This window comes from Polypterus senegalus, chromosome 1, assembly GCF_016835505.1.
Source record: "Polypterus senegalus isolate Bchr_013 chromosome 1, ASM1683550v1, whole genome shotgun sequence".
In the NCBI taxonomy this organism is placed as follows: Eukaryota; Metazoa; Chordata; class Cladistia; order Polypteriformes; family Polypteridae; genus Polypterus; species Polypterus senegalus.
Window position 1 is genome coordinate 53,669,924 of NC_053154.1, and position 26,219 is coordinate 53,696,142.

Consider the following 26,219-nt stretch of genomic DNA (forward strand, 5'->3'; position numbering starts at 1 on the left):
CTTTTAGTTTGGTCAAGGTAGTCCATCATCCAGGAGACTGTAGGGGCATTAGGCTATAAAGCTTGGAGCCTTTTGTCCAGTTGATGAGGTAGAATGGTGTTAAAGGAAAAATCAAAGATCATTATCCAGACTGTGGTGCTGGCTTTGACCTGGTTGGAGTAGGCTCTGTGAAGCATGTAGATCAGAGCATCCTGCACACCTATGCGTCTGATAGGCCAAGGATCAAGATGTTATGAGACCAGGGGTCAGAGCTGTTTCAGGACCATCCTCTCAAAAGTAAGTATGGGCAACTGGTCGGACGTCTCTGGGATCACAGGAATGAATGCCTTTTCTTTGGCTGTGGCACTACATAGGATGTTTTCCACAGCAGGGGAGTCTTGTGCAAACTCGGCGTAAGAACTAGCTGGCACATGTTTTCAGCGCCAAGGGGCTGATTCCATCCAGCTCTGCAGCCTTGTTCAAGCGGAGGAGTATCCCCCCGCAGTCTCCTCATTTGATCAGCAGAGGCAGATAGTCCAGGAAGTGGAAGCGATTTGGAAAGCACAGGTGTGATGTTATTGCAGAGGATGGCCGTGTAGGGTGCAGATGGAAGTTGGGATTCCAGAACTTTTTCAGGGGTGCACTGACAAGAACGAGTCAAACCAGTTGAAGAACAGGTTAATTTCATTAGCTCAGTTCTTGTTCCCTTCCTTTGCGTGTTTTATAGCCTATTTGTAGTTGGTGAGAGTCCTCATCCTGTTCCACACTTCCTTCACGTTGTTCGGCTGTGACTTGTGGCTCAAGTTTATCTCTTGTGGTAGGCTTTCCGCTCATTGAGCTGCTTGCTAAGTTTTGACTGCACCCGTTTGATTTCACCCTTTTCTCGAGACCTGAAGGCTCCGTACATTCTATTCAGAAAGGCTTTCAGTTCTTCTGTGAGACGTAGTTTGTGGTTGGGAAAACGGTAGTCTTTGTGGGAACTGCGTTTTCTACACAGAACTTGAGATAGTCTGTGATGCAGTGGCTAAGTGTGGTGTTTCAGGTATAGGCCATGTCTGTGTGAAGTACAGGTGCCGGTCATAAAATTAGAATATCATGACAAAGTTGATTTATTTCAGTAATTCCATTCAAAAAGTGAAACTTGTGTATTAGATTCATTCATTACACACAGACTGATGTATTTCAAATGTTTATTTCTTTTAATTTTGATGATTATAACTGACAACTAATGAAAGTCCCAAATTCAGTATCTCGGAAAATTAGAATATTGTGAAAAGGTTCAATATTGAAGACACCTGGTGCCACACTCTGATCAGCTAATTAACTCAAAACACCTGCAAAAGCCTTTAAATGGTCTCTCAGTCTAGTTCTGTAGGCTACACAATCATGGGGAAGACTGCTGACTTGACAGTTGTCCAAAAGACGACCATTGACACCTTGCACAAGGAGGGCAAGACACAAAAGGTCATTGCTAAAGAGGCTGGCTGTTCACAGAGCTCTGTGTCCAAGCACATTAATAGAGAGGCGAAGGGAAGGACAAGATGTCGTAGAAAAAGTGTACAAGCAATAGGGATAACTGCACCCTAGAGAGGATTGTGAAACAAAACCCACATTCAAAACTGTGGGGGAGATTCACAAAGAGTGGACTGCAGCTGGAGTCAGTGCTTCAAGAACCACCACACATAGACGTATGCAAGACATGGGTTTCAGCTGTCGATTCCTTGTGTCAAGCCACTCTTGAACAAGAGACAGCGTCAGAAGCGTCTCGCCTGGGCTAAAGACAAAACTGCTGCTGAGTGGTCCAAAGTTATGTTCTCTGATGAAAGTAAATTTTGCATTTCCTTTGGAAATCAAGGTCCCAGAGTCTGGAGGAAGAGAGGAGAGGCACAGAATCCATGTTGCTTGAGGTCCAGTGTAAAGTTTCCACAGTCAGTGATGGTTTGGGGTGCCATGTCATCTGCTGGTGTTGGTCCATTGTGTTTTCTGAGGTCCAAGGTCAACGCAGCCATCTACCAGGAAGTTTTAGAGCACTTCATGCTTCCTGCTGCTGATGAACTTTATGGAGATGCAGATTTCATTTTCCAACAGGACCTGGCACCTGCACAAAGTGCCAAAACTACCAGTACCTGGTTTAAGGACCATGGTATCCCTGTTCTTGATTGGCCAGCAAACTCGCCTGACCTTAACCCCATAGAAAATCTATGGGGTATTGTGAAGAGGAAGATGCAATACGCCAGACCCAACAATTCAGAAGAGCTGAAGGCCACTATCAGAGCAACATGGGCTCTCATAACACCTGAGCAGTGCCACAGACTGATCGACTCCATGCCACGCCGCATTGCTGCAGTAATCCAGGCCAAAGGAGCCCCAACTAAATATTGAGTGCTGTACATGCTCATACTTTTCATGTTCATACCTTTCAGTTGGCCAACATTTCTAAAAATCCTTTTATTGCATTGGTCTTAATTGATATTCTAATAAATACTGAATTTGGGACTTTCATTAGTTGTCAGTTATAATCATCAAAATTAAAAGAAATAAACATTTGAAATGCATCAGTCTGTGTGTAATGAATGAATCTAATATACAAGTTTCACTTTTTGAATGGAATTACTGAAATAAATTAACTTTGTCATGATATTCTAATTTTATGATCGGCACCTGTACACGAGACTGCCGAGTTTGTATTCCCTTGGCCTCCTGATCAGCGTCGAGTGCTCATTCATTTTAATTGCCAGCGATCTCACATTGCCATTGATGACAGAAGGCAGGCATGGTCTGTACCTTCTCTCCAATCCTGGAACAAGTTGATTCCGGAATGAAGAAAAATGACGTGATGAAAGCATTTTGGAATCGCGCTTTCATCTTCTACTAATGAGTTGTTTTCACCCTGTATTTACATTCCTGTATTTCTGTTTAAAAAAAGTAACATCTAACATCTCATTTTCATTCTGTGTTCATATCTCTAGTTGTATAAAAAATAAGCTACATCTAATGTCTCATTTTCAAATAAAATAATTTTTTATACAGATTGTGTCAAGCTTGGGTCACAGAGTTGCACGAGAGACAGGTTTTCAAGGAAAATATGAACACTTCATTACTATATAGAGAAAGCTGTAACAGTCTCGAGACATCTTCATTCAGAGTAGGAGCTGTAAGGACCGTGGCACGGGCCATTGTCTTACTATAGCTCCCTTCTTCAGATTAGAAGAACATAAATGACATGGAGCCACCACTGTGGCAGTCGCGGTCTGGAGAAGAGAGATCAAGAGAGTGTAAGGAAGAGCAGATCAAAGTCTGGTATTAAATGTTAAACATTGTGTGACAAGCACGATACGCGGTAACCCTTATCCTGCAGAGGACAACCAGTTGCTTTGCCCTTCCTTGGTTAGTGTTTACCGGACGCAGCTGCGGAGCTGTCCTTCTGCTGCTGCCTTTAGACGTGGTGAATCGCCGGCAGCCTCGGTCACATAACTATACAGTGGTGTGAAAAACTATTTGCCCCCTTCCTGATTTCTTATTCTTGTGCATGTTTGTCACACAAAATGTTTCTGATCATCAAACACATTTAAGCATTAGTCAAATATAACAGAAGTAAACACAAAATGCAGTTTTTAAATGATGGTTTTTATTATTTAGGGAGAATAAAAATCCAAACCTACAAGGCCCTGTGTGAAAAAGTAATTGCCCCCTTGTTAAAAAATAACCTAACTGTGGTGTATCACACCTGAGTTCAATTTCCGTAGCCACCCCCAGGCCTGTTTACTGCCACACCTGTTTCAATCAAGAAATTACTTAAATAGGAGCTGCCTGACACAGAGAAGTAGACCAAAAGCACCTCAAAAGCTAGACATCATGCCAAGATCCAAAGAAATTCAGGAACAAATGAGAACAGAAGTAATTGAGATCTATCAGTCTGGTAAAGGTTATAAAGCCATTTCTAAAGCTTTGGGACTCCAGCGACCACAGTGAGAGCCATTATCCACAAATGTAAAAAACATGGAACAGTGGTGAACCTTCCCAGGAGTGGCCGGCCGACCAAAATTACCCCAAGAGCGCAGAGCGACTCATCCGAGAGGTCACAAAGACCCCAGGACAACGTCTAAAGAACTGCAGGCCTCGCTTGCCTCAATTAAGGTCAGTGTTCACGACTCCACTATAAGAAAAAGAGACTGGGCAAAAACAGCCTGCATGGCAGATTTCCAAGACGCAAACCACTGTTAAGCAAAAAGAACATTAGGGCTCGTCTCAATTTTGCTAAGAAACACCTCAATGATTGCCAAGAATTTTGGGAAAATACCTTGTGGACTGATGAGACTAAAGTTGAACTTTTTGGAAGGCAAATGTCCTGTTACATCTGGCGTAAAAGGAACACAGCATTTCAGATAAAGAACATCATACCAACAGTAAAATATGGTGGTGGTAGTGTGATGGTCTGGGGTTGTTTTGCTGCTTCAGGACCTGGAATGGTTGCTGTGATAGATGGAACCATGAATTCTATGGTCTACCAAAAAATCCTGAAGGAGAATGTCCGGCCATCTGTTAGTCAACTCAAGCTGAAGCGATCTTGGGTGCTGCAACAGGACAATGACCCAAAACACACCAGCAAATCCACCTCTGAATGGCTGAAGAAAAACAAAATGAAGACTTTGGAGTGGCCTAGTCAAAGTCCTGACCTGAATCCAATTGAGATGCTATGGCATGACCTTAAAAAGGCGGTTCATGCTAGAAAACCCTCAAATAAAGCTGAATTACAACAATTCTGCAAAGATGAGTGGGCCAAAATTCCTCCAGAGCGCTGTAAAAGACTCATTGCAAGTTATCGCAATTGCTTGATTGCAGTTATTGCTGCTAAGGGTGACCCAACCAGTTATTCGGTTCAGGGGGCAATTACTTTTTCACACAGGGCCATGTAGGTTTGGATTTTTTCTCCTAAATAATAAAACCATCATTTAAAAACTGCATTTTGTGTTTACTTGTGTTATATTTGACTAATGGTTAAATGTGTTTGATGATCAGAAACATTTTGTGTGACAAACATGCAAAAGAATAAGAAATCAGGAAGGGGGCAAATAGTTTTTCACACCACTGTATGTATTTTCCCTATATTTATTATAATGAAATTTCCGTGTTAGTAAAGTATTTTTATGGTACTGTGAGTTTCATTATCATATATATATATATGTGTGTGTGTGTGTGTGTGTGGCAAAGCGTAGTGCTAGCGTCTGTCGCGTTTTATGGATTTAATCACTTTTTCTTTTGATGACCCTTATGCTAACATGGATATCACCCCGATTACTGCTTAGTTTTGTTTTTTTTTTGTGTTTTTTTTTTGTGTGTTTTTGTTTTTTGGGGGTTTTGTTCTTGTTTTCGCTAATGCTTTACCATAATAATAATAATAATGTATTAAAAAACTTACTAAAATATAATAGAATCATTAAACAATGTTCAAGCATTTTTGACTATTTTTAATTTTGTCTCTTTTTAAAGCCTTGAGTATTTGTGAAACTGGAAATTTGATCATAATTTTATTTAACACACATGTTACAGTTTTACTGACAATTATATTCTGACTCCACAAGCCTGCTTCTGCTTTGCAAGTAATTTTGTAAATTGTTTTCTAATTGAACCAAGTGTTTTCCAGTTAGCATCTGATTAGTTATACGCTGTTCAAGCATTCGTGGCCCATTCTCCTTCTCCTCTCCCATTCTCCTTCTCCTTCCAAGTCTTGTTCCATGTCTCCGCTCTTTCCGTTTACGGATATGACCGCTCCTGTTTTCGGTATGTCATATACGTTGGATTGTATAGATCTCCATAAAATGCATTCTTTTCATCTCTTATACCGTTTTCTGTTGATTTATAAATTTGCATTAGTTCTGCTTTATACTGTAGAGTTTAAGTTCATTATCGTTATTGCTGGATTTGCTTATAATCTTCCCCACTGATGGCTGCAAACGTTTATGCTTGTGAATGTTATGTGATGATGATGATTATCCCGGACACCATAGGGCAGCTGGCGGGCCATACAATGTACTGCTTTGACAAGAACAGAGACTCCGACAAGAAAAAAGGTATGGGTATTTGCATGTATATAAACAATGACTGGTGCACAAATGGTAAGATTCTACACACAATTTTATGCAGACCTATCTACCAAGGGAGCTGATGGTAGTGATCACTACTGCTGTTTATTTTCCTTCTAATGCTAAAATTAGCTCAGCTCTTGCCTGCTGACACGATGTGATCAACAGGCTTATCCCAATTGTGTGCACATTGTTACTGGTAATTTTAATCAACCATGGCTAAAGAGTGTACTCTCCAAATTTGTGCAATATATACAATGCTCCAACGGGGGGGAAGAACACACTGAACTGTGTTTATTCCAACCTAAAACATGCTAACAGAGCCCTACCTCTCCCTCATTTCGGCTTCTCTGGCCATCTCTCCCTGCTCATCATCCCAGCATACATTCCTCTCTGGAGGAAAATGAAGTCAATCAAAAAAAACCTAAACCTAAACCTGCCCTCAGTTAGCCCCCTCACACTTTCAGGACTGTTTTGCAAACACAGAATGGTCCTTTTTTGAACACTTAGGCTTATATATAGCCTAGTACAGTTTTTGTGTGTTCCTTTATTTAGTTCCGCACTGATGTTGATGCAGTGTATAAACACATGCGGGTCGACGGTAACCAAAAATCATGGATGACCAGTGAGGTACTGTCTTTGTTGGGAACCCGAGGCATTGACTTCACGTCAGGGGATAGGACCCCAGTACAGTGCACTAAGAGAATCTGAGGAGAGGCATCAAAACTGCCAAGATGGTGTGCAAAAGCAAAGTGGAGGCCCATCTAACGGACAGTAACCCATGACAGGGAATAAAACAAATCGCCAACTACAAAAGCAATACACATGTGCAGATATGTGCTGATGCATTATTGGCAGAGGAACTAAATCTTTTCTTTGCCCTCTTTGAGTCAAAGTGGTCTCACATTGACTTTCTGCCCCCACCTGCTTCCAGCTGACATTCTTGAAATTCCTGAAAAGTGATTGAGACGGTTCTGAAGATGTTGAATCCGAGGAAAGCTGCTGGACCAGACGACATACTTGAAAGCTTGTGCTGACTAGTTAGCAGGAATACTAAATTATTTAATCTGTCACTGAATCAGGCCATCGTTTCCCCTTGTCTTTAAGTCGGCTACTGTCATCCCTATCCCTAAAACATTAGTCATCAGTAACCTTAATGAGTACAGACCGATTGCATTAACGTCAATAGTCATGAAATGTTTTGAAAGACTTAGAGCTCAGCATGTTAAAGCTAGCCTCCCTCCCAGCTTCAACCTTCGCCAATATGCTTATGAAACAGGTGCACGGACAAAACCATCAATACCTCTCTCTATACAGTGATGAGCCATCTGGAACATTCGGGGATGATAGTAAATTTTGCATTTCATTTGGCAATCAAGTCTCTAGAGTCTGGAGGAAAAGAGGAGAGGTACAGAACCCAATGTCTGTGAGTTCCAGTGTGAAGGTTCTGCAGTCTGTGATGATTTGAGACGCCATCTGTTGCTGCTGTTCAACTGTGTTTTTTATCAAGTTGAAAGTATACACAGCCGTCTACAAAGAGATTTTTTAGAGTACTTCATGCTTCTATCTTCCAACATGTTTTAAGGAAATGCTGGTTTCCTTTTCCAGCAGGACTTGGCCCTACCCATAGTGCCAAAACCACTACCAGATGGTTTGCTGACAGTGGTGTTACTGTGCTTGATTGGCTAACCGACTTATCTGACCTGAATCTCATAGATAATCTGTGGGGTATTGTGAAGAGGAAGATGAGATCTACCCAACCCAAAAATACAGACAAGCTGGAGGCCGCTATCAAAGCAATCTGTGCTTCAACAACACCTCAGCAGTGTCACAAGCTGATCGCCTCCTTGCCACACCGCATTGATGCAGTAATTTGTGATAAATGTGCCCCAACCAAGTATTGACTGTATACAGTCATGGCCGAAATTTTTGGCACCCCTGGAATTTTCCCAGAAAATGAACCATTTCTCCCATAAAATTGTTGCAATTACAAATGTTTTGATATACACATATTTATTTCCTTTATGTGCATTGGAACAACACAAAAAACAGAAAAAAAGCCAAATCTTACATCATTTCACACAAAACTCAAAAACTGGGCTGGACAAAATTATTGGCACCCTGAACTTTATATTTGGTTGCATGCCCTTTGGAAAAAAATAACTGAAATCAAGCGCTTCCTATAACCATCAACAAGCTTGTTATGCCTCTCAACTAGAATTTCCGACCACTCTTCTTTTGCAAACTGCTCAAGGTCTCTCAGATTTGAAGGGTGCCTTCTCTCAACAGCAGTTTTGAGATCTCTCCATAAGTGTTCAATCGGTTTTAGATCCAGACTCATTGCTGGCCACTTCAGAACTTTCCAGCGCTTCGTCTTCAATCATTTCTGGATGCTTTTAGAGATATGTTTGAGGTCATTGTCCTGCTGGAACACCCATGACCTCTGACGCATATCCAGCTTTCTGACACTGGGCCCTACATTGCGCCCCAATATCTTTTGATAGTCTTCAGATTTCATGATGCCTTGCACACAGTCAAGGCATCCAGTGCCAGAGGCAGCAAATCATCTTAGAACCTCCACCATGTTTGACTGTAGGTACTGTGTTCTTTTCTTCGTAGGCCTCTTTCAGTTTTCTGTAAACGGTAGAATGATGAGCTTTACCAAAAAGCTCTACCTTGGTCTCATCTGTCTACAAGACGTTCACCCAGAAGGATTTTGGCTGTCTGGCTTTTTTATGTTTCTGTGTCAGCAGTGGGGTCCTCCTGGCTCTCCTGCTATAGTGTTTCATTTCGTTCAGATGTCGACGGATAGTTTCAGCTGACACTGTTGCACACTGAGTCTGCAGAACAGCTTGAATGTATTTTGAAGTTGATTGGGGCTGTTTATCCACCATTCGGACTATCCTTCGTTGTAGTCTTTTATCAGTTTTTCTCTTCTGTCCATGTCCAGGGAGATTAGCTACAGTGCCATGTGTTGTGAACTTCTTGATTATGTTGCGCACAGTCAACAAAGGAACATGAAGATCTCTGGACATGGACTTGTAGTCTTGAGATTGTTGATATTTTTCCACAATTTTGTCCTCAGACAATTCTTTGCTCTTCTTTCTGTTCTCCTAGCTTAGTGTGGCGCACTCGAACACACAACAGAAAGTTTGAATCAACATTTCTCCATTTTAACTGGCTTCAGGTGTGATTACTATATTGCCAGCACATGTTTCTTGCCACAGGTGAGTTCAAACGATCATCATATGCTTGAAATAAAACGATTTACCCACAGTTTTGAAAAGGTGCCAATTATTTTGGTCCATTTTTGGAGTTCTGTGTGACATGTCAGATTTGGCTTTTTTTGTCTGTGTTTTTGTGTTGTTCCAATGCACATAAAGGAAATAAACGTGTATACCAAAACATTTGTAATTGCAACAGTTTTTTGGAGAAATGGTGCATTTTCTGGGAAAATTCCAGGGGTGCCGAAAATTTCGGCCATGACTGAAGATGAACATACTTTTCAGAAGTTGGACATTTCTGTATTGTGAATCTCTTTTTGATTAATCTAGGGTAATATTCTACTAATTTGAGATTCTGGATTCCTGATTTTCTTGAGATATCTGCCATAATCATCAACATTAAAACAAAAAACACGCGTGAAATATTTCACTTTACGTGTAATGAAATAGCATATATGAAGGTTTACTTTTTTGAAATAAATTATGAAAACAAATGACCTCTTTCACAATATTCTGATTTTCTGAGATTCATCTGTATGTCAGCATTTTTCCTCACCACATCAATCCATTCATTAAAACTTCGAAGCACGCACCATTTATCCTGTAGGATCTGCAACGTAGCTTTCTGTCACATGTTGATAGTAAACAGAAACTGACATCACATTCCGACTTGATCACACGGCACCCCCTGATTTTTTGCTGGTATTGCAACTTGCACAATCTTTGTATTAATTTCTGAGGATGTCCTTAAAGGATGCTTCAAATGAATGCTGGGAACATGTGGAAACCATGATGCATGCACGTACGCGTTCTGAGTGTGAAGCATAAACCAGCCCTTAACAATGTGCAGGTGATTAGGCCATCAACAAGGTCTCTGTTACCTCGGGACATCTGGACTTTGATCCACAGCTGCTTTTTATGACTGTTCACTGCAATTCCATTTCCATTACTTCCTCCATCCACTACACTTAGGAAGTATTCCCTAAATCTGGTCCTTGATGGTATTGTTTATTTTGAGATGAGTTGAAAGGTCAAAGTTGCATCACTGAATGGTCTCAATGGGAGCTACCACTTCAGGGTTTAAAATTCAGTGCAGGATTGCTGTTATTCTGCACACATTTTTAGTTATTCCATGCACATTCTAATTTGTAATGCACAAATCTCCCTCACTTTTATTTGGTATGCAGCATTTCTTGCTTGCTGCTGGACTATTCAGTGTCCTTTTTTAAAAAAAATTTTTTTTTTGGCCTAACCTATTACTTTTGGAATCTCCAAGCATTGTTTAGATTTAGGTTGTCAGCTACCAATTATAGTTGCTCTGTGATTGGAAAATGCAGCCGAGGAAGTTTACACTCCGCTGTTCAGTGGAGCCACACAAGTACGCAGCTCAAGGACATGGTGGGCTTACAATGCTTGGTGTTTAAACTGCACTATAGAAGAAACTCAACCAAAGTTTGTTAAGATGAAAGCTAAAACAGTGTGCAAATCAATACAAAAATTCATGAAATTTACTTGGATTGAAATATGTTGAATTCATATTCAATTTTACCTCTTTTTAATTGACATACTGTCCTCTGCCAGGTTGTATCTGGGTTCTGACGCTTGAAATGCTTGTAATTGTTATTTCTGTAAAATGTTTACAGTTTGCTTACTGTCTTTAAAACTAAATCTGAAACGTAAAGTCTGTGACACCAGTACTCAAGGACCAGTTTCAAGAAAATAGACTGTAGACATATCCATGGTACCACTGTAACTTTGAAAAGAAGAACATTTCAGCAGAAAACTGAAGACTTTGTAGGATGTCTTTCCCTATGATACCACAGTTCTCCTTTACATTGTCATGTGTTTTTGTTTAGAAATGTCCTTTGGTCTTGGCAACAATTCTAGTGATCTGAAAGTAATTGTGTTCACTGGCAAACTAATAATAGTCCAAGGTTTTCTCAACCCTGCATACTTGAGTTCAGAAGAACAGGAAGCAAGAGTCTATCCTGGCAGCACTGAGAACAGTGCAGGGAAAGGGCCTTCTAATTTGAACACACCCATACTTGGCACTGGTACTGTTTAACAAAACTTGCAGAACTTTTAGAATGTGGGAGAAAAACTGGAGACGCAGGAAGATCCTGCAGTCCCCATACCGACATTCCGGTGCTGGATTTGAACTTGGTGGCATTGCAAATCAGTGCGTGATATTGTGCCATCTGAGCTAAGATTGTGTTAATTATGTTTTAACTTAATATCTTACATTTATTAAATTAACAGCATTCTCGCTATGTTGACTTTTCAAATTTGCGAAAGATGCAAGAAATTACACAGATGGGAAAACGATATATTATGGATAAAAAACAAACATGTGTTTTTATCTGCATATTTTATTTTGTTTTCTGTATATTTTTTGCATTATCATGCTGATGCAAATTTTTTTCTGTGCAAGTCTGGCTGGGTGAAATCTGTACATGCAAAATTAAATAATTATTTATTATTCGAGTTATAGCGCATTTTTATGTGAAAACAGCATTGTCAGATTGGGGGGTTCGTGAACGCGACTGAGAGAATGGAACTGAATTTAAAAAAAAAAAGCTAACCTTTACAATTATCATGCATTTACATATTCGTTTTCAAATAATATTGCATTATTATATAGGAGCTTCCCTGTCTGCCTATCATATAGTGCCTTTCCTTCCTACCTATCTATGTATCTATCCCCTTAGCTGTTTTTTTTATATATCTATTATACAGATTATTTATTTAAAATTAAAGTGGCAGCAATAAATTCTGTCTGACTGGTAACTTAATGTGCTCAAAATTTTATAAAGTACTACAACCATCAGAAAGAATAAGTTGTGGCATTAATGTCCCTGAAATTTTACTCTCAAAAAGTCATTTGTTTTGTGGACATGGTGTTCAAGCTGTAGTCAAGTTAAACCAAGTATTGGGGTGTTTATGATGTTACTGACGCGTTTGGGGCAGCATAAGTGAAAACCTTAATAGGGCACGTGGGTGGAGAATATGATGAATCCTAAACTGGAGAAAATCTCTTTGAAAAATGATGCCTCAGAGCTTTGCATCCATATGTAAAAAGAGTGGCTCAAGAGCAGTGATATTCAATAGGTGGCCTGTGGGCTGAAGCATCTTATGAGTGAAATTTAACTGTCCTATTATGTAACTTGATTGTATTTCAGTTTAACAGAGAAACATATGTTTTTATTTAAGATTGCTGTCAGGATTAGAAATAATCCTTACAGAAGTTGAAATTTGGGGAAAAGCTGCAAAATGGCTGTCTTCTGACTAAGTGTAATATGAATAAGAAAATTGGAGTTTATTTAATTGATCAAATAAGTCTAAACATTTTTAATGTGCATGTGTTCTTTAGATAAGATAAAGCTTTTAAGTAAATAAACTATTGTGACCATGACAGTAAGGGAAGGCGTCCCAACAAAGTACAGGATAATGTCATGGCAGAGTTTTAAAGAATCTCTCAGTTAACTTAAGAGGAACAAACTATTTAAATTACACAGACATCTCTCTCATTGTTATTCTAAAGCCAAGCTCACTGTCATGAATACTGATTTGAATTGCTTAGGTTTTATGTTTACTTTTACATTTGACTCTTGTATTTCATGCCTGGATTCTCTGCAAATAAGCATAAGTAATTTAAATTAAAGTATAAATATTCGCAAAATTTGGTCTTTCAAGGTATTTGGTATTGGTTTGGTCCTTTCAAAGGTAAGGAGTGCAGCTCTTGAAGTGACTCTTGGCCTTAAATAAAGTATTCTGAAGTTACTTTTTATTTGGAGGCCCTTGGGCATAGTCTTTAAACATTTTATAATCTATTCATAGTTGCATTTAACTGTGCTTTGCATGTTAGGCTATTCATATTCTCACCTCTCTCTTTTGAGTGGGTGGGGAGGGAAATGAGAAAAAACTATACATGAAAATGTCTCACAGTAGTGAAGCTACACCACCAAAAATGTAGAAGAAGTTCAAAAGACAACAGCAAAGAAATTTTTTGCCTTTTGCATTGTTGATTCTTTATATAACAGGTCTGTGTTTATCTCCGAATGACAACTTTTTAGAATTTTCTGCTTCACAGGCTTGTCGGTGGCTGTAAGACGTGGTCAGATCTGCTCAGTTGTACTGCAGGTTTACATTTAAAGGCACTGGCATTCAAATAGAGCATGTCCAACTTGTTGTCTCCACCAATACAAACCAAAAAGGGGAAACATGGCTAAGAATTTGAAAGACCAACACTCTGATTTAGAGAATGAATTCAAGTAGTGGAAGTTATGTCATTTTATTAGCCACTAGTATCATAAAATATGTCAGGTGTTGTTATTGCATTACAAGTATTTGCACCCGAGATTAGAGCTATTTTTTGCTTTATGGGCACCTATGCTGCATTTGATATGACCAAGTCCTGTCTTGTGTTACTAGTTTAGGCTACAGCTTGTTGAAATGTCTTTATTATTCTGTCAAGTTTCAGAAAAGCATAATGTCAGACTGGGGTTTTGGGTGTTATCCGTTGTTTTTAAAAAATTGTATTGCCTTTATCCATTATCCAACCCGCTATAGCCTAACTACAGGGTCACGGGGGTCTGCTGGAGCCAAGTATTGCCTTTATAGAGGGGAAAAAAGGCTTTTGCTATTTCCACTTTTTGTCCTATTATGGAGTTAGTTCAGGAAGACAAATACATGATTATTGCCTTCTTTTTAGAGCAGCATGATGTGAACCGCTCATCTGGAAGTCACAGATTTCAGTCAGCATTGCCACATAGTAATAATGCTTGGTAAACACAAGACCAAATTGAATAGTACTGGAGCAAATAGGATGCAGTCAGGAGTAATTACTACAGTTGGTGATTTCAGTGGCTAATTCTGGATTAGTACAAAGGCAAGAAGATCAGTTGGATAAGACATCTTTAAAACAGAACTGTTTTGTAAGAACTGTGAAACTCTTAGACTGATTTCATAATCAACCTTAAAATTGTGAGCGATTCTTAACAAAATTAAGGTGTTGTACCAAGTTAGCCATTATGATTGTAGAGAAAAGCCAAGCAAAATGACACCATTTATTTGCTAACTAAAAAGATTACAGTATGCAGGCTTTCGAGGCAAGATGTAATCTGATTTGAGTTGCCTCGAAAGCCTGCATATTGTAATCTTTTTAGTTAGCAAATAAATGGTGTCATTTTGCTTGGCTTTTCTTTACAAAATTAATAAATACAATAAGAGATTTGTCATGAAGCATTATTTTGCAAAGCATTAATTTGAATTGTGCATTGCATGTCAACATATCACTTTCATTGCATGTTATTTACCTCGTAATATCTCTTCCATATGCTTATTTAAACATATTATTATAAATCTAACAAAATTGTCTTATGACAGTGTTGAATTGAAAGGTGTATTGTTACAATGTATAATGTAAAGAGTTTGTGTAAATGAAAATACCTTGTTGTTCACTAATTTAAAAAAAAAAGAGGTATACTTACCAACATTTTAACATCTGTACATGGTATTATAATCGGTTAGTCCATGACGAAAACATCATTCTTTATAAATGCTATGCTGAAATACCTCCAGTATTTGTTGTTATATCAGGGTCTGAGTCTTTTCAAGACATTTTTTTTATAGACAGTAATGGTTTGTCACTATAATAAGTATATTTTGACACTTTATACTGATTTTATAAAGAGAGGTGTAGGTAGCAGCTCTAAACTCGTCTGAATCTAGATATTTCTCTTTACCCTTATCATTTTTATAATGACTTACTCGGAATCAAAGTTATATAATTTTAGTTCAGCCAGTCAAGTAACATCAAATTAGTGATTGGTATCAATGTTACAAAACCTCATTGGAGCATCCCTACTAAAACATATCCTATGCTTATTAACCGGGTCACACTTGACTTCATTTTGTTTTCACAAATACAGTTAAGACAGTGATGAATGAATTGTGTCCAAGTGGCTTAATTCATACATTCAGGTCATTGAAATGATACATTTAGAAAAGATGTCTTTCAGCGCAACACTTATAAGCATACCTCCAAGGCTCTAAAAAAATGGCCTAAAGACAGCAAAGGTAAATTGTTGGAGTGGCCATCACAAAACCCCGACCTGAAGTGCCTAGAAATTTTTGGGCTGCAGTTGAAAAAGTATGTTGGAGCAAGGAGGCCCATAAACCTATCTGATTTATTCCAGTTTTTCCAGGGATAATGGGCAAAACGTCCTGTCCCATCAGTATTGTGAAATGCTTGTGGATGGCTGTGCTAAGCTTGTGAACAAAGTTAAGCAATTATATAGGCAATTGCTTATCTCTGGTGCTGTTGTTAACCTTGTATTTATATATGTTAACTGGTAGTCACTAGGCAGGTGCTGTGGAATTTAACTGTTGCATACTCTATACTGCTGTTATTTTACTGAAATGATTTTCTGTGCTGAAAGTAAAGGGTAACAAGTATCAAATTTGGTGAATCACTTTTTTCTGTGTGTGTGGACTGTCATATGTCTGATCATCTGTCCCTTTTTTTTTTTTTTTTTTTTTTAAATCCTTCAGGTGGTGGTGCCTGTGTGGGCAGCAGTGAGCACAAGGTATGAACCATCTCCAGAAGTGAGGCCAGTCAAGCATACACCCACAGCCTCCGGTTCAGTTTTCAGTTAACATTACAGAATAAGCTACATCCTATGCGCAGAATTCTAAGCTTTGTCAGTAAACCCACCATTTCTGCACTGTTTTGTTTTTTTTTAAGTAAAAAGCCATAGTTCAACTTTTAAACACTGTTTTAAATGTTGGGTATCAAATGGTTTGCTGTGGAGCAGTTGGTTTCCTTCCCTTTCACATTGTACATTTAACATTGATTTACCTGCACCATTAACTGTGGTTAATTTTTCAATTACTTTTAATAATTGATGTATCCTTTTAATCCACTTATCATGAAGCAGATAGTAACTGAATAATTACATTTTTGTACTGAATAACCTAATATTGCATCACTCTATAAGTAGACTTTATCGAACTGCTTCTTCAAACTGTGTTAATTTCAGGCAGTGGTCACATATAAACATCTAATAAAATTAAATTATAATTCAGCTGCATTGTAGATGTAGGAGAATGAACCAATAAGTGGTATAGTTGGCCAGTGGAAAAGTAAACACATTTTTTTTGTACATTGTAAAGCAGTTGTGTCAAACTCCAGTCCTGGAGGGCCGCAGTCGCTGCAGGTTTTCATTCTAACGCTTTTCCTAATCAGTGACCAGTTTTCACTGCTAATTAACTCCTTTAACCTTCATTTTAATAACATTGTTTTTTAAGGATTCAGTGTTCTAAATTGATTCCTTTCTTTTTTTATTAAATGACAGCTGAACAGAAATGAGATATGAAACGAGCCAACAGATGACCAACAAAACTGGGGCTTCAAACTCCAACCAATTTCACTCCAATCACTTTCTTAATGAGAAGCTCATTCTTGCTGTTAATTAAACCTGTTATTTAATTCCATGGCTTGTTGCTACTCTCATTCTGCCACAGCACACATTTCCAAAACTGTTGTTTTTCTGCTTTTTCTAAGAACACCGTCATAAATGTTTTGGTGACCTCGGAAATCAGCCCTACTGGGACCATAACCTTTCTTTATTTTTACAAATTGTGTGATGGGCACGGGTGAGCTGGTCATATGGTGCCCTGTTTTGTGTCTCATTATGGTTTGGCTGCTAATTAAGGAAAAAGAAGTAACTAAGGGGCCCGAGTCAAGCTAATTAAAAGAAGTAATCAGCACTAATTAAGAAGATGGTAGGAATGAAAACCTGCAGCCACTGCAGCCCTCCAGGACTGGAGTTTGACACCCCTGCTGTAAAGTGTGTCACATTAGATCTAAAGTCCAGTCAAATTAAATTATAATAACACCAGCTGCCTTATAGATTCATGCCAGCTTGCAACTGATTTGGATGAAGTATGTTTGAAAAGGTTCTGTTACAATGTATTAAACTACTTATTTTCTTTTCACTCATTTTATGCTACAGGGTCATCAGGAGCTGGAAAATAACCTGTCAACATCACGTGGAATGATGGAATCAAGTGTGGATGAGTTACACTTTTACTCACCCACACTCCAGTGGCAAGCCTGAGATAAATCTGTAATGTAGTGGTTTTATCCTGTCCACTGTTAGTGCAAGATTATATCATCTAGAAAAGATGCAGCTGACCAGATTTGTGCTATATGTGTGTTCCAGGGATTTGTATTTGCTGTTTAGTTCAGGTGAAGAAAAGCAGTAAATGGTGTTTCCCTTCCCTTTCCTTTTTTTTTTAATTTTTATTTTGAGTGCACAAAGAATGAGCAACAAAATGTCAGATTTGGCATACCAGGATAGGAATTCAGTTAAGAAAGTAAGTAAAGTGCTAATTTTCAATTTCATAGGAATCTGGTGGTGTAATGAGTAGATTAATTATTGATGAGGCAAGTAACCCTTGATTAACCTTAAAAAGGAAATCACGGTCAAACTGTTCTCTGTTCCTTGCTGTTTGCCTCCTCAGAAAAAAGAACAGCATCATGGTGTTGTAATGACCCAGTCAAATTCCTGACAAATTGAAATGCTGTGGCCTTAAGAGAGCTGTGCATAAACGAATGCCCACAAACTTCAATGAACTGAAGCAATGTGGTAAAGAAGAGTGGGCCAAGATTCATCCATGATGTGAGAGACAGAAAGACCTACAGAAAACTGTCACTTCCAAGTTGTTGCTGCTAAAAGTGGTTCTACATGCTATTGGATCATCGGTTGTACTTAGTTTTTCACACATGGTATCTCCAATTTGGCTTCATTTTTGTTAAATAAATAATGACTGGGTGGAATCTGTTGTGCTGTTTTCAACCTGAAGTTAGATTTAAATAATTTTAGAACCTGTTAAGGACTGCTTATTTTTTATATAATTATGTCCCTATAAGTAAAACCATTGAACTATAAGTGTATGTATTTCCTTTTTCATATTACGATAATGTGTTTTACTCTGAAAAGGCAGCAACAACTGGTTCTACCATATAGGCGAATGCGAAGTGTGGCACAATGTTGGTAGGCGGCATCTAGAGGGACCCACCAATCGGTGAGCATATATACAATTATCTCAGCACTTGAACACCAAGGGGGCTTGGAAAAATTATGCCTCCAACACAAATGTCCATTATCATATTTTACATAAGTACTGAGTGCTGTACCAGTCAAATGCTGGGTCCACTCACATGCATGGGGCCAATTTAGAATCACCAATAACCAAAGTAAATGTGCAGATATAAAGAGAACATGCAAACTCCATATAGAAAATGACTTGTGCAGTATTTAAACCTTGGATCTCAACAGCAGCAGTGCCACGTACTGGTTCACCTGATAACAATAAACGATATATTGTGAAGACTGAAGTGGGGGGATTCAAAAGGTCTTGTGCCTAGACAGCTGCTTTCTGAAGTATCAGCTTTGTATACCCATCAGGGACAAAGGATGGCAGGAGCACCGTCAACCACTACCGAATTCGCACGCAGGACTGTGTATCAGTGAACCAGCAGCAATAATATAGAAATGTAGCATTTTAATTTATATTACTACCATTTCCGTTGTATGGTTATTTAAACGACTTGGAAGATCAAAGCATTGTTTCGTTAAACAAGTGAGACGATTGAACAGTATAGGCAGGAGTACCTGTACAAGTTAGGACCTTGTTTTAGAAATCATGAAAAGCACACATACAAATCACAATGGCAGCTTTACGTTTTCAAAGTGAAATTGTTCCCCATTCATAAGCAGAGATTTTTGTAAACTTGAGTGCTGCAGATCAGCACGTCTGCTTTGAAGCATACTTGTGGGAGAATAGAATGGAATGGACTGAGCAGCGTTAGCACTGCCCCCAAACCTGCACCAATGCCTGCCCCTGAACAAGGAGCGCTACTCCGTAAACTTGCTTAAGTCACTTCATACTCAGAAATCGGAATATATACGACACGAATCAGTGCCGTTATTTATCAAATGTCGCAGAGTATCAAGACGATCTCCGCTTGCTTAGCCAAGAGTGACGCAAATTTGATCCCACTGTTAGGAGTAGGAGTTAAAGCATTTTATCAATTTTTCTAATTTAGAAAACTACATTCAACTTCACCAGAATTTAGGAGAGCTCGTGTGCTCTCATAAGGAGCTTCCAAAAGATGACATTTATGAACAGATCGGCACACGGACAGCAGTGAACTCCTAGAAGATACCGTTTGCATAGAGGTGGAGTAATCTACGTCACAAATCGTGTGCGTTACGTGATCGTTTGCATCTACGAGGACAAGTCATGCACTCTTTGCCGAAAATGAATGTGTTGTTAAAGTTAAATGTGTGAAGTGCAGCTTTGCAGTGGCAACGACTTAGGTATTTAAAACAACCAACCATTTCCCGAATTTTGCCCCAAACCTTGAATGCTCTTACAACGCCCGAGTTATGCGCAGAATAAAACATATCAATAACCGCTCCAAGTGAAGGTTATCTTACAAGCTAACTTCATGCAAATTGCGTAAAGATCATTACCCCAAGTGTTGATAACCAGGCATATGTGAATCGCAAGCGATATGACGGTTCTAATACACAGGTGGGCATGGCTGCAAAATGTTCTGTATAGTAGCCAGCGTATTAACCGGAAAATAAGCAGAGTGAGATGGGTGACGCACAATTGCGTTGTACTCTACAATCCACGAACCTCTGGAGTGTTCACGTTACAGTTTACAAGCCCGGGAAGGTTCAAGAAGGCAGCGATTCTCGGAGCATTAAACAAGTGGAGCCACGCCCAAGATAAGGGAAGATCGCGAAGAGAAATACAGGAGTACACCGAAAGAACGAATGCGTTCAATCATTCTTGTTATTTAGTTTGTATAGTGTTTGGTTTTCTTTTCTTGAAACTTTTTTCTTTGATGTCTTATAAAGCATTTTGAGTTACATTCTTTGTATGAAAGCATGCTATAGAACACTTCCAATAACAATATATTCTAAAATAAGTATGTTGTTATATTGTAATTCTAGTTCACCTGAAGTGATTCAGTTCAAACTCTAAAGAATCATAAGTGAAATGAATGAGCCTTATGAATAAGACAGTTGGTACTTGTACAGTGAATGTGGTTTAATTTCCACAAATAGTGAAACATCACTGCTGTCACCAACGGTGGACCCTGTAATGGCCTATTCATATTACACAACTTTTCAGTTGTAGACAATTTACACACGCTTACTGAGTCTAAGGCGGTTGTGGTGAGCTACTGTGATCGCTTGTTGTGAAGTCTGACGTCCCCACCAACTTGGTCCAACTAGTCTGCAACTCGTCCCAACAAAATATTTGACTTTGGATGGGCTTGTGTGTATGTGAGAGCTGAAAAACAATGAATGTGCATCTAGAGGTACAATTGATATACAGTACACTGCTCAAAAAAATGAAAGGAACACTTTTTAATCAGAGTATGGCATCAAGTCAATGAAACGTCTGGGCTATTGATCTGGTCAGTTAAGGAGCAAAGGGGGTTGTTAACCAGTTTCAGCTGCTTTGGTGTTAATGAAATTAACAAGTGTACTAGAGGGGCAACAATGAGACGACCCCAAAAACAGAAATGGTTTAAAAGGTGGAGGCCTCTGACACTTTTCCCTCCTAATCTTTTCTGACTTTTACACTAGTTTTGCATTTGGCTATAGTCAGTGTCACTACTGGTAGCATGAGGCGATACCTGGACCCTACAGAGGTTGCACAGGTAGTCCAACTTCTTCAGGATGGCATATCAAAATGTGCCATTGACACATGGTTTGCTGTGCCTCCTAGCATAGTCTCAAGGGCATGAAGGAGAGACAGGCAGTTACTGTTTGAAGAGCTGGACAGGGCCGTACAAGGTCCTTAACCCATCAGCAGGATCTGATATCTGCTCCTTTGGGCAAGGAGGAACAGGATGAACACTGTCATAGCCCTTCAAAATGACCTCCAGCAGGTAGGCCATTGGTATGAATGTCTCTGACCAAACAATCCGAAACAGACTTCACGAGGGTGGCATGAAAGCCTGATGTCCTCTAGTCTAGTGGGTGTTGTGCTCACTGCCTGGAACCGTGGAGCTCGATGGGCATTTGCTATAGAATACAAGAATTGACAGGTCCACAACTGGCACCCTGTGCTTTTCATAGATGAGAACAGGTTCACCCTGAGCACATGTGACAGATGTGAAAGGGTCTGGAGAAGCCATGGATAATGTGCTGCCTGGCTGGTTTGGTGGTGGGTCAGTGATGGTCTGGGTAGGCATATCCATGGAGGAACGCACAGACCTATACAGGCTAGAAAATGGCACCTTGACTGCCATTAGGCATCAGAATGAAATCCTTGGACCCATTGTCAGAACATATGCTGGTACAGTGGGTCCTGGGTTCCTCCTGGTGTACAACAATGCCCGGCCTCGTGTGGCAAGAGTGTGCAGGCAGTTCCTGGAGGATGAATGAATTAATACCATTGACTGGCCCCCACACTCGCCTGACCTAAATCTAATAGAACACCTCTGCGACATTGTTTCGGTCCATCCGACGCCGGTAGGTTGCACCTCAGACTGTCCAGGAGCTCAGTGATGCCATGGTCCAGGATCTGGGAGGAGATCCCCCCAAGACACCATCCGTCATCTCATTAGGAACATGCCACCTCCTGACATTGTCAGGCATGCATACAAGCACGTGGGGGCCATACAAACTACCGAGTATGATTTGAAGTTGCTGCAATGAAATTACAGCAAAATGGACTAGCCTGCCGCATCACTTTTTCACTTTGATTTTCAGGGTGTCTTTGAATTCAGCTCTCTGTAGGTTGGTAATTTTCATTTCCATCAAACAATGAGTCATCCTTTCGCTCCTAACACATTACCCAGTTCCATATCTGTATAGATATCCAGCAGGATTTTTTCCCATTGAGATATGACGTTTTCAAAGTGTTCCTTTAATTTTTTTGAGCAGTTTACATCATGTGGCTATGAGGAATGCCGATGTTTTGGAACTCACAAATGGAAGATACGCATGTGTGTTTGATGTCTTGTGTTTTATGTACCATGACAGAACAGAACAAAAAAAAGGGGCAGTGATTGCAGCTGAACTCATCATACATGTAAAACATTTGTACAGCATCAGCTCTATCCGGTAGCGCATTATTGGCTTTTAGAAAAGGGGCCAATCTTGCAATACTCTGGAAATGTGAAAGTTATCACAAAGTGGTCTACATTGTCACCCACTGCGATAACATGCTGTGTAATCTGACATTTTCTAGTGACAAGACCAGTGGTGAAGTTTGACATCCCCTGTGATTAGAAGTGACGTCATGTGCCACCAGCTCAGGTTATACATTGCTAGTGTTTTGTTCACTGGTTATTCAGCTTGCTGCTTGAAAAATGTCTGCAACTGATACAATGCATTTGTCAACTTTAAAAATCTTGATATTTTCAAGTGATTTTCTGAGGTTTAAGCTAAACATCTGAACAAATGAGCAGATGGATTATAAAAGCTAACACATCGATCCCATCCCACGGTCCCAGACCAACCCCTCCTTCTCTTTCCACACTTGGCCCTCACACCTCCTTGTGCAACACATCCATGCCTATAAAGTCCGACATTTGAGGCACCTGAACCTATAGTGATCTTGGCTTTGCATTTGTGATGTCTGTAGACATTAAGGCTTGTTCAAGGGACATTCCCTTCCTGTGTTTTCAAGTCCCACCAAGTGTCTACATGCTCAAGGGTACTGAACAAGTCTCATGACAGCTTACTTGATTATGCTAGCATTAAAACTGATCTTTCTCCCTCTATGCACGTAATACGCTTTATGAATGAAATACTTAGCAAGTGCTTTAGAGCAGCAGTTTTCAAACTGAGGGTCTGCCAAAACTGTGCGCATTCCTGGCGAGGTTGATGTTTAAAAGAATCCATTCCAGTTTTAAAGACTGTCTTTAAGTTGCCTTACATGTTTTTGAAATAAACATAACAGAAAATGTTTTGCAATTGTTGCATGAAAGTAGTCCAGTATCAATGTAATTATTCTTAGCTATAGAGCTGGGGAGTGAGCCTTAAAAAGGACTGTGAGGTAAACGGTGGTCCAAGTCTTCATACCACGCTAGGCTGCTGCATTTCACTCCCAGCGCTTTATCTCTCAATCATCCTGCAATGAATCGTCATTTTAGTGTTGCTTACCCGACCCTGTTGTCCTATTCCGTGCCCACCACCTGTGCCAGTTCATGCTTGTGGAGTTAAAGGTCACAGCTTCATTCCCCTCACCACCTCTTTGAGTCAGGATGGAGACTGCTCGGGAAATGATGAGTTTTATGTGAGGCAGTGCACAGTAAACAGGTGAGTGCTGTTTTACTCACAGTGACTCAAAATGTCTGCCCAACGTCTGTCTCTTGCCACTTTGTCTCAGATCCGGTGCAACAATGTTACAATATTGTTAGTTTTGGTAAACTTTTTTGCTGCATCGTTGTGTTCAGAACAGTTTTAGACATTGGTTAACTACTGCAGAATATACAATGGGGAAGAAAGATTAATTTTAACCATTTTTAGCAATAAACATATCTTGACATCTTCTTAGTAATACAGAAAGCTTTTAGAATTGCCAGTGTTTGGTAACCTTCAGACTTCTTTAAAAATTAAATACAGGAATGGACTGAACCTAGAAGTGGAACTGAACAGCAATGATGCAGTCTGAACATGGACTTGTAACCATTTTGTGAGTTCTTTCTCCTTTTTCACCATAAGTGGTAACTTGAGTTAATTTTCACCTGCTTTTGATCTGAATTCAAATGTTAACTATACTTTTTTTTGCAAATGTAAAGTATTGAAAATCCTTTTTTTATTCAACTTCAAATCAAAATACTGTTTTACATTAAAAAATAATTCATTAGAAAAGCATATAGCATATACATGGAAAATTTTAAAAAACAGACCCACTCAAAAAATGATGAATAATCTCTTGTTAAAATTCAGTATTGGGCTGGGGTGGTTATTGTGTAGGGTTAAAGAAATATCACCTTTAGTTGTGCCTAACTGTACTTTTAAATTTAAGATAAAAAAATGGTGGTACATCAACACATTTCAATTCCTGGAAGTGGTATACCAAGAAAACAGGGTTGAGTATCCTGGCCTAGAGCTGTCACATAATATTTCATCACATCATTAGTCTGCTCCTGTTAAGCTTTTGCTTCAAATAGTAAGGTCAGCTGTTGTCCAAATTCATACTGTAGGACTGCTGTTAGCAGAAACCAAGAACAAAGTTCAAGCCTAGCTGTGTAGAGCTGGGGTTATGGTGGTTATGACCAGGTGGCATAACATTTTGGGGGGTGTTGGATTAAAAGGTTGTAGGACCCCTGCTTTAGAGACTAGGGTTGTACACAGTGCAGCTTGAGAGTCCTACTGTTGTCCGTAACCTGTTTTTCACTGCACATCCTAAAGATGGCAGTATTCATTTTATTATTCTAAATTCACCTTGTGCGTGTGTGTGTGCGTGTGTGCCATGACAGTCTGTTGTTGTCTTTAAAGTTGCATTTCCATGTGACTGTGAACTGGATGAGAAGGTTAGAAAATGGATGGGTAGACATTTACAAGCTGACAAAAACATGTTTTCTTATTTTTTTTTCTTTTGTATTAGATAGAAAATAACATCACCTAGCATTTTTTATTTGATTCTCTTGAGAATTCAAAGACATAAGATAGATTCAAGGAACACATTTATTTTATGATTTATATCAAGAGGTGCAATACCTTGTCTAGGCCATGTATTGTGTGTAAATGGTCAGACATATTTTTCCATTATTCATGCAGTTATTTAATGTTCATCTGTCTTCCAAAAAATGATTCAATTATTTAAAACTGTGACACATCCCTCCATTTCAAAATTATATTTTCTTAACCCTTTCTTAACATGACTGGGCTGACAAAATCCAAAGCTTTATCACTTTCAGCTGCAGGAAAGAAGACGTCTTTTCACACTGCGGAAACACACATTTGTTTCCAGACCAATTTAGAGTTTCCAAAACCTTTCATGCACATCTGTAAATGTAGAAGTTACTAGAGAAATACTGAAAATGTATATTAACAGAAGTGAAACATATAAATTCTCATTTTCCATGATACAGTAAATCCATACACATCCATCACACACCCGCACACACACACACACAATGGGTCAGTTTATTTCTTGGTGTGTTTTCTCCTGTGAGTGCTTTTTTGTTACATCACAATGAGGTGTGTGTGTGTCTTTTTTTAATTGAGGTCTCTAATATGTGCAAGTAAGCGTGTTCTGTGATGGACTGACTGCTCATGCAGGGCTGGTTCCTCTGCATTTCACCAAATACATATAAGAGTTTGGCTCTACCCAATCCTAAAATTGGACTAAACAGATAAAGAACGTGGATGTATGATTGATTGTTCATGAACTGATCTCCTTTTAAAATAATACATGGAACGCCAGTTAACCAAACACGTATAACATTAGAATATGGGAGAAAAACCAGAACACCTAAAATAAAACCATGCAAACATGAAATGAAGGAGATTAGTATGCATGAGAATACAGATGGTTGTGTGGACATAAGTATGCCTTGTGATAAAGAGGAACACTTCATAGGTCACCTTGATGATTGTTTCCCTGTGACTCTTACTGGGATAACGGAGTTAATAAATGGTGTGGCAGACGGCCGGGGCCCCTGCCCAGCCAGGACGCACCTTCAGCATATGTTCCGGGTGAGCAAGCATGGGAGACTCCATACCTGCCCCTGGACGCTAGATGGCAGCCTCTCTGGGTTGCAGCAGTGTCTTGGACTCCCGCAGGGCTTAATGGGAGTTGGAGTTTGGTGCAGCCCTGTTGGGTTCTGCAGGCACCTCCAGAGGGAGCTGCAGCGGGACCTGCTGGGCCCTTGTGGGCAGAA

General features: G+C 39.4%; 1 long non-coding RNA gene across 1 annotated transcript; it reads left to right on the forward strand.

Moving 5' to 3' along the window:
* The first annotated feature begins 15,835 nt into the window (after positions 1–15,835).
* LOC120526170 lies at positions 15,836–18,128 on the forward strand. The gene is made up of 2 exons (XR_005633083.1): positions 15,836–15,873; positions 17,302–18,128. It is a non-coding gene; the product is annotated as an uncharacterized LOC120526170 (long non-coding RNA).
* The last annotated feature ends 8,091 nt before the right edge of the window (positions 18,129–26,219 follow it).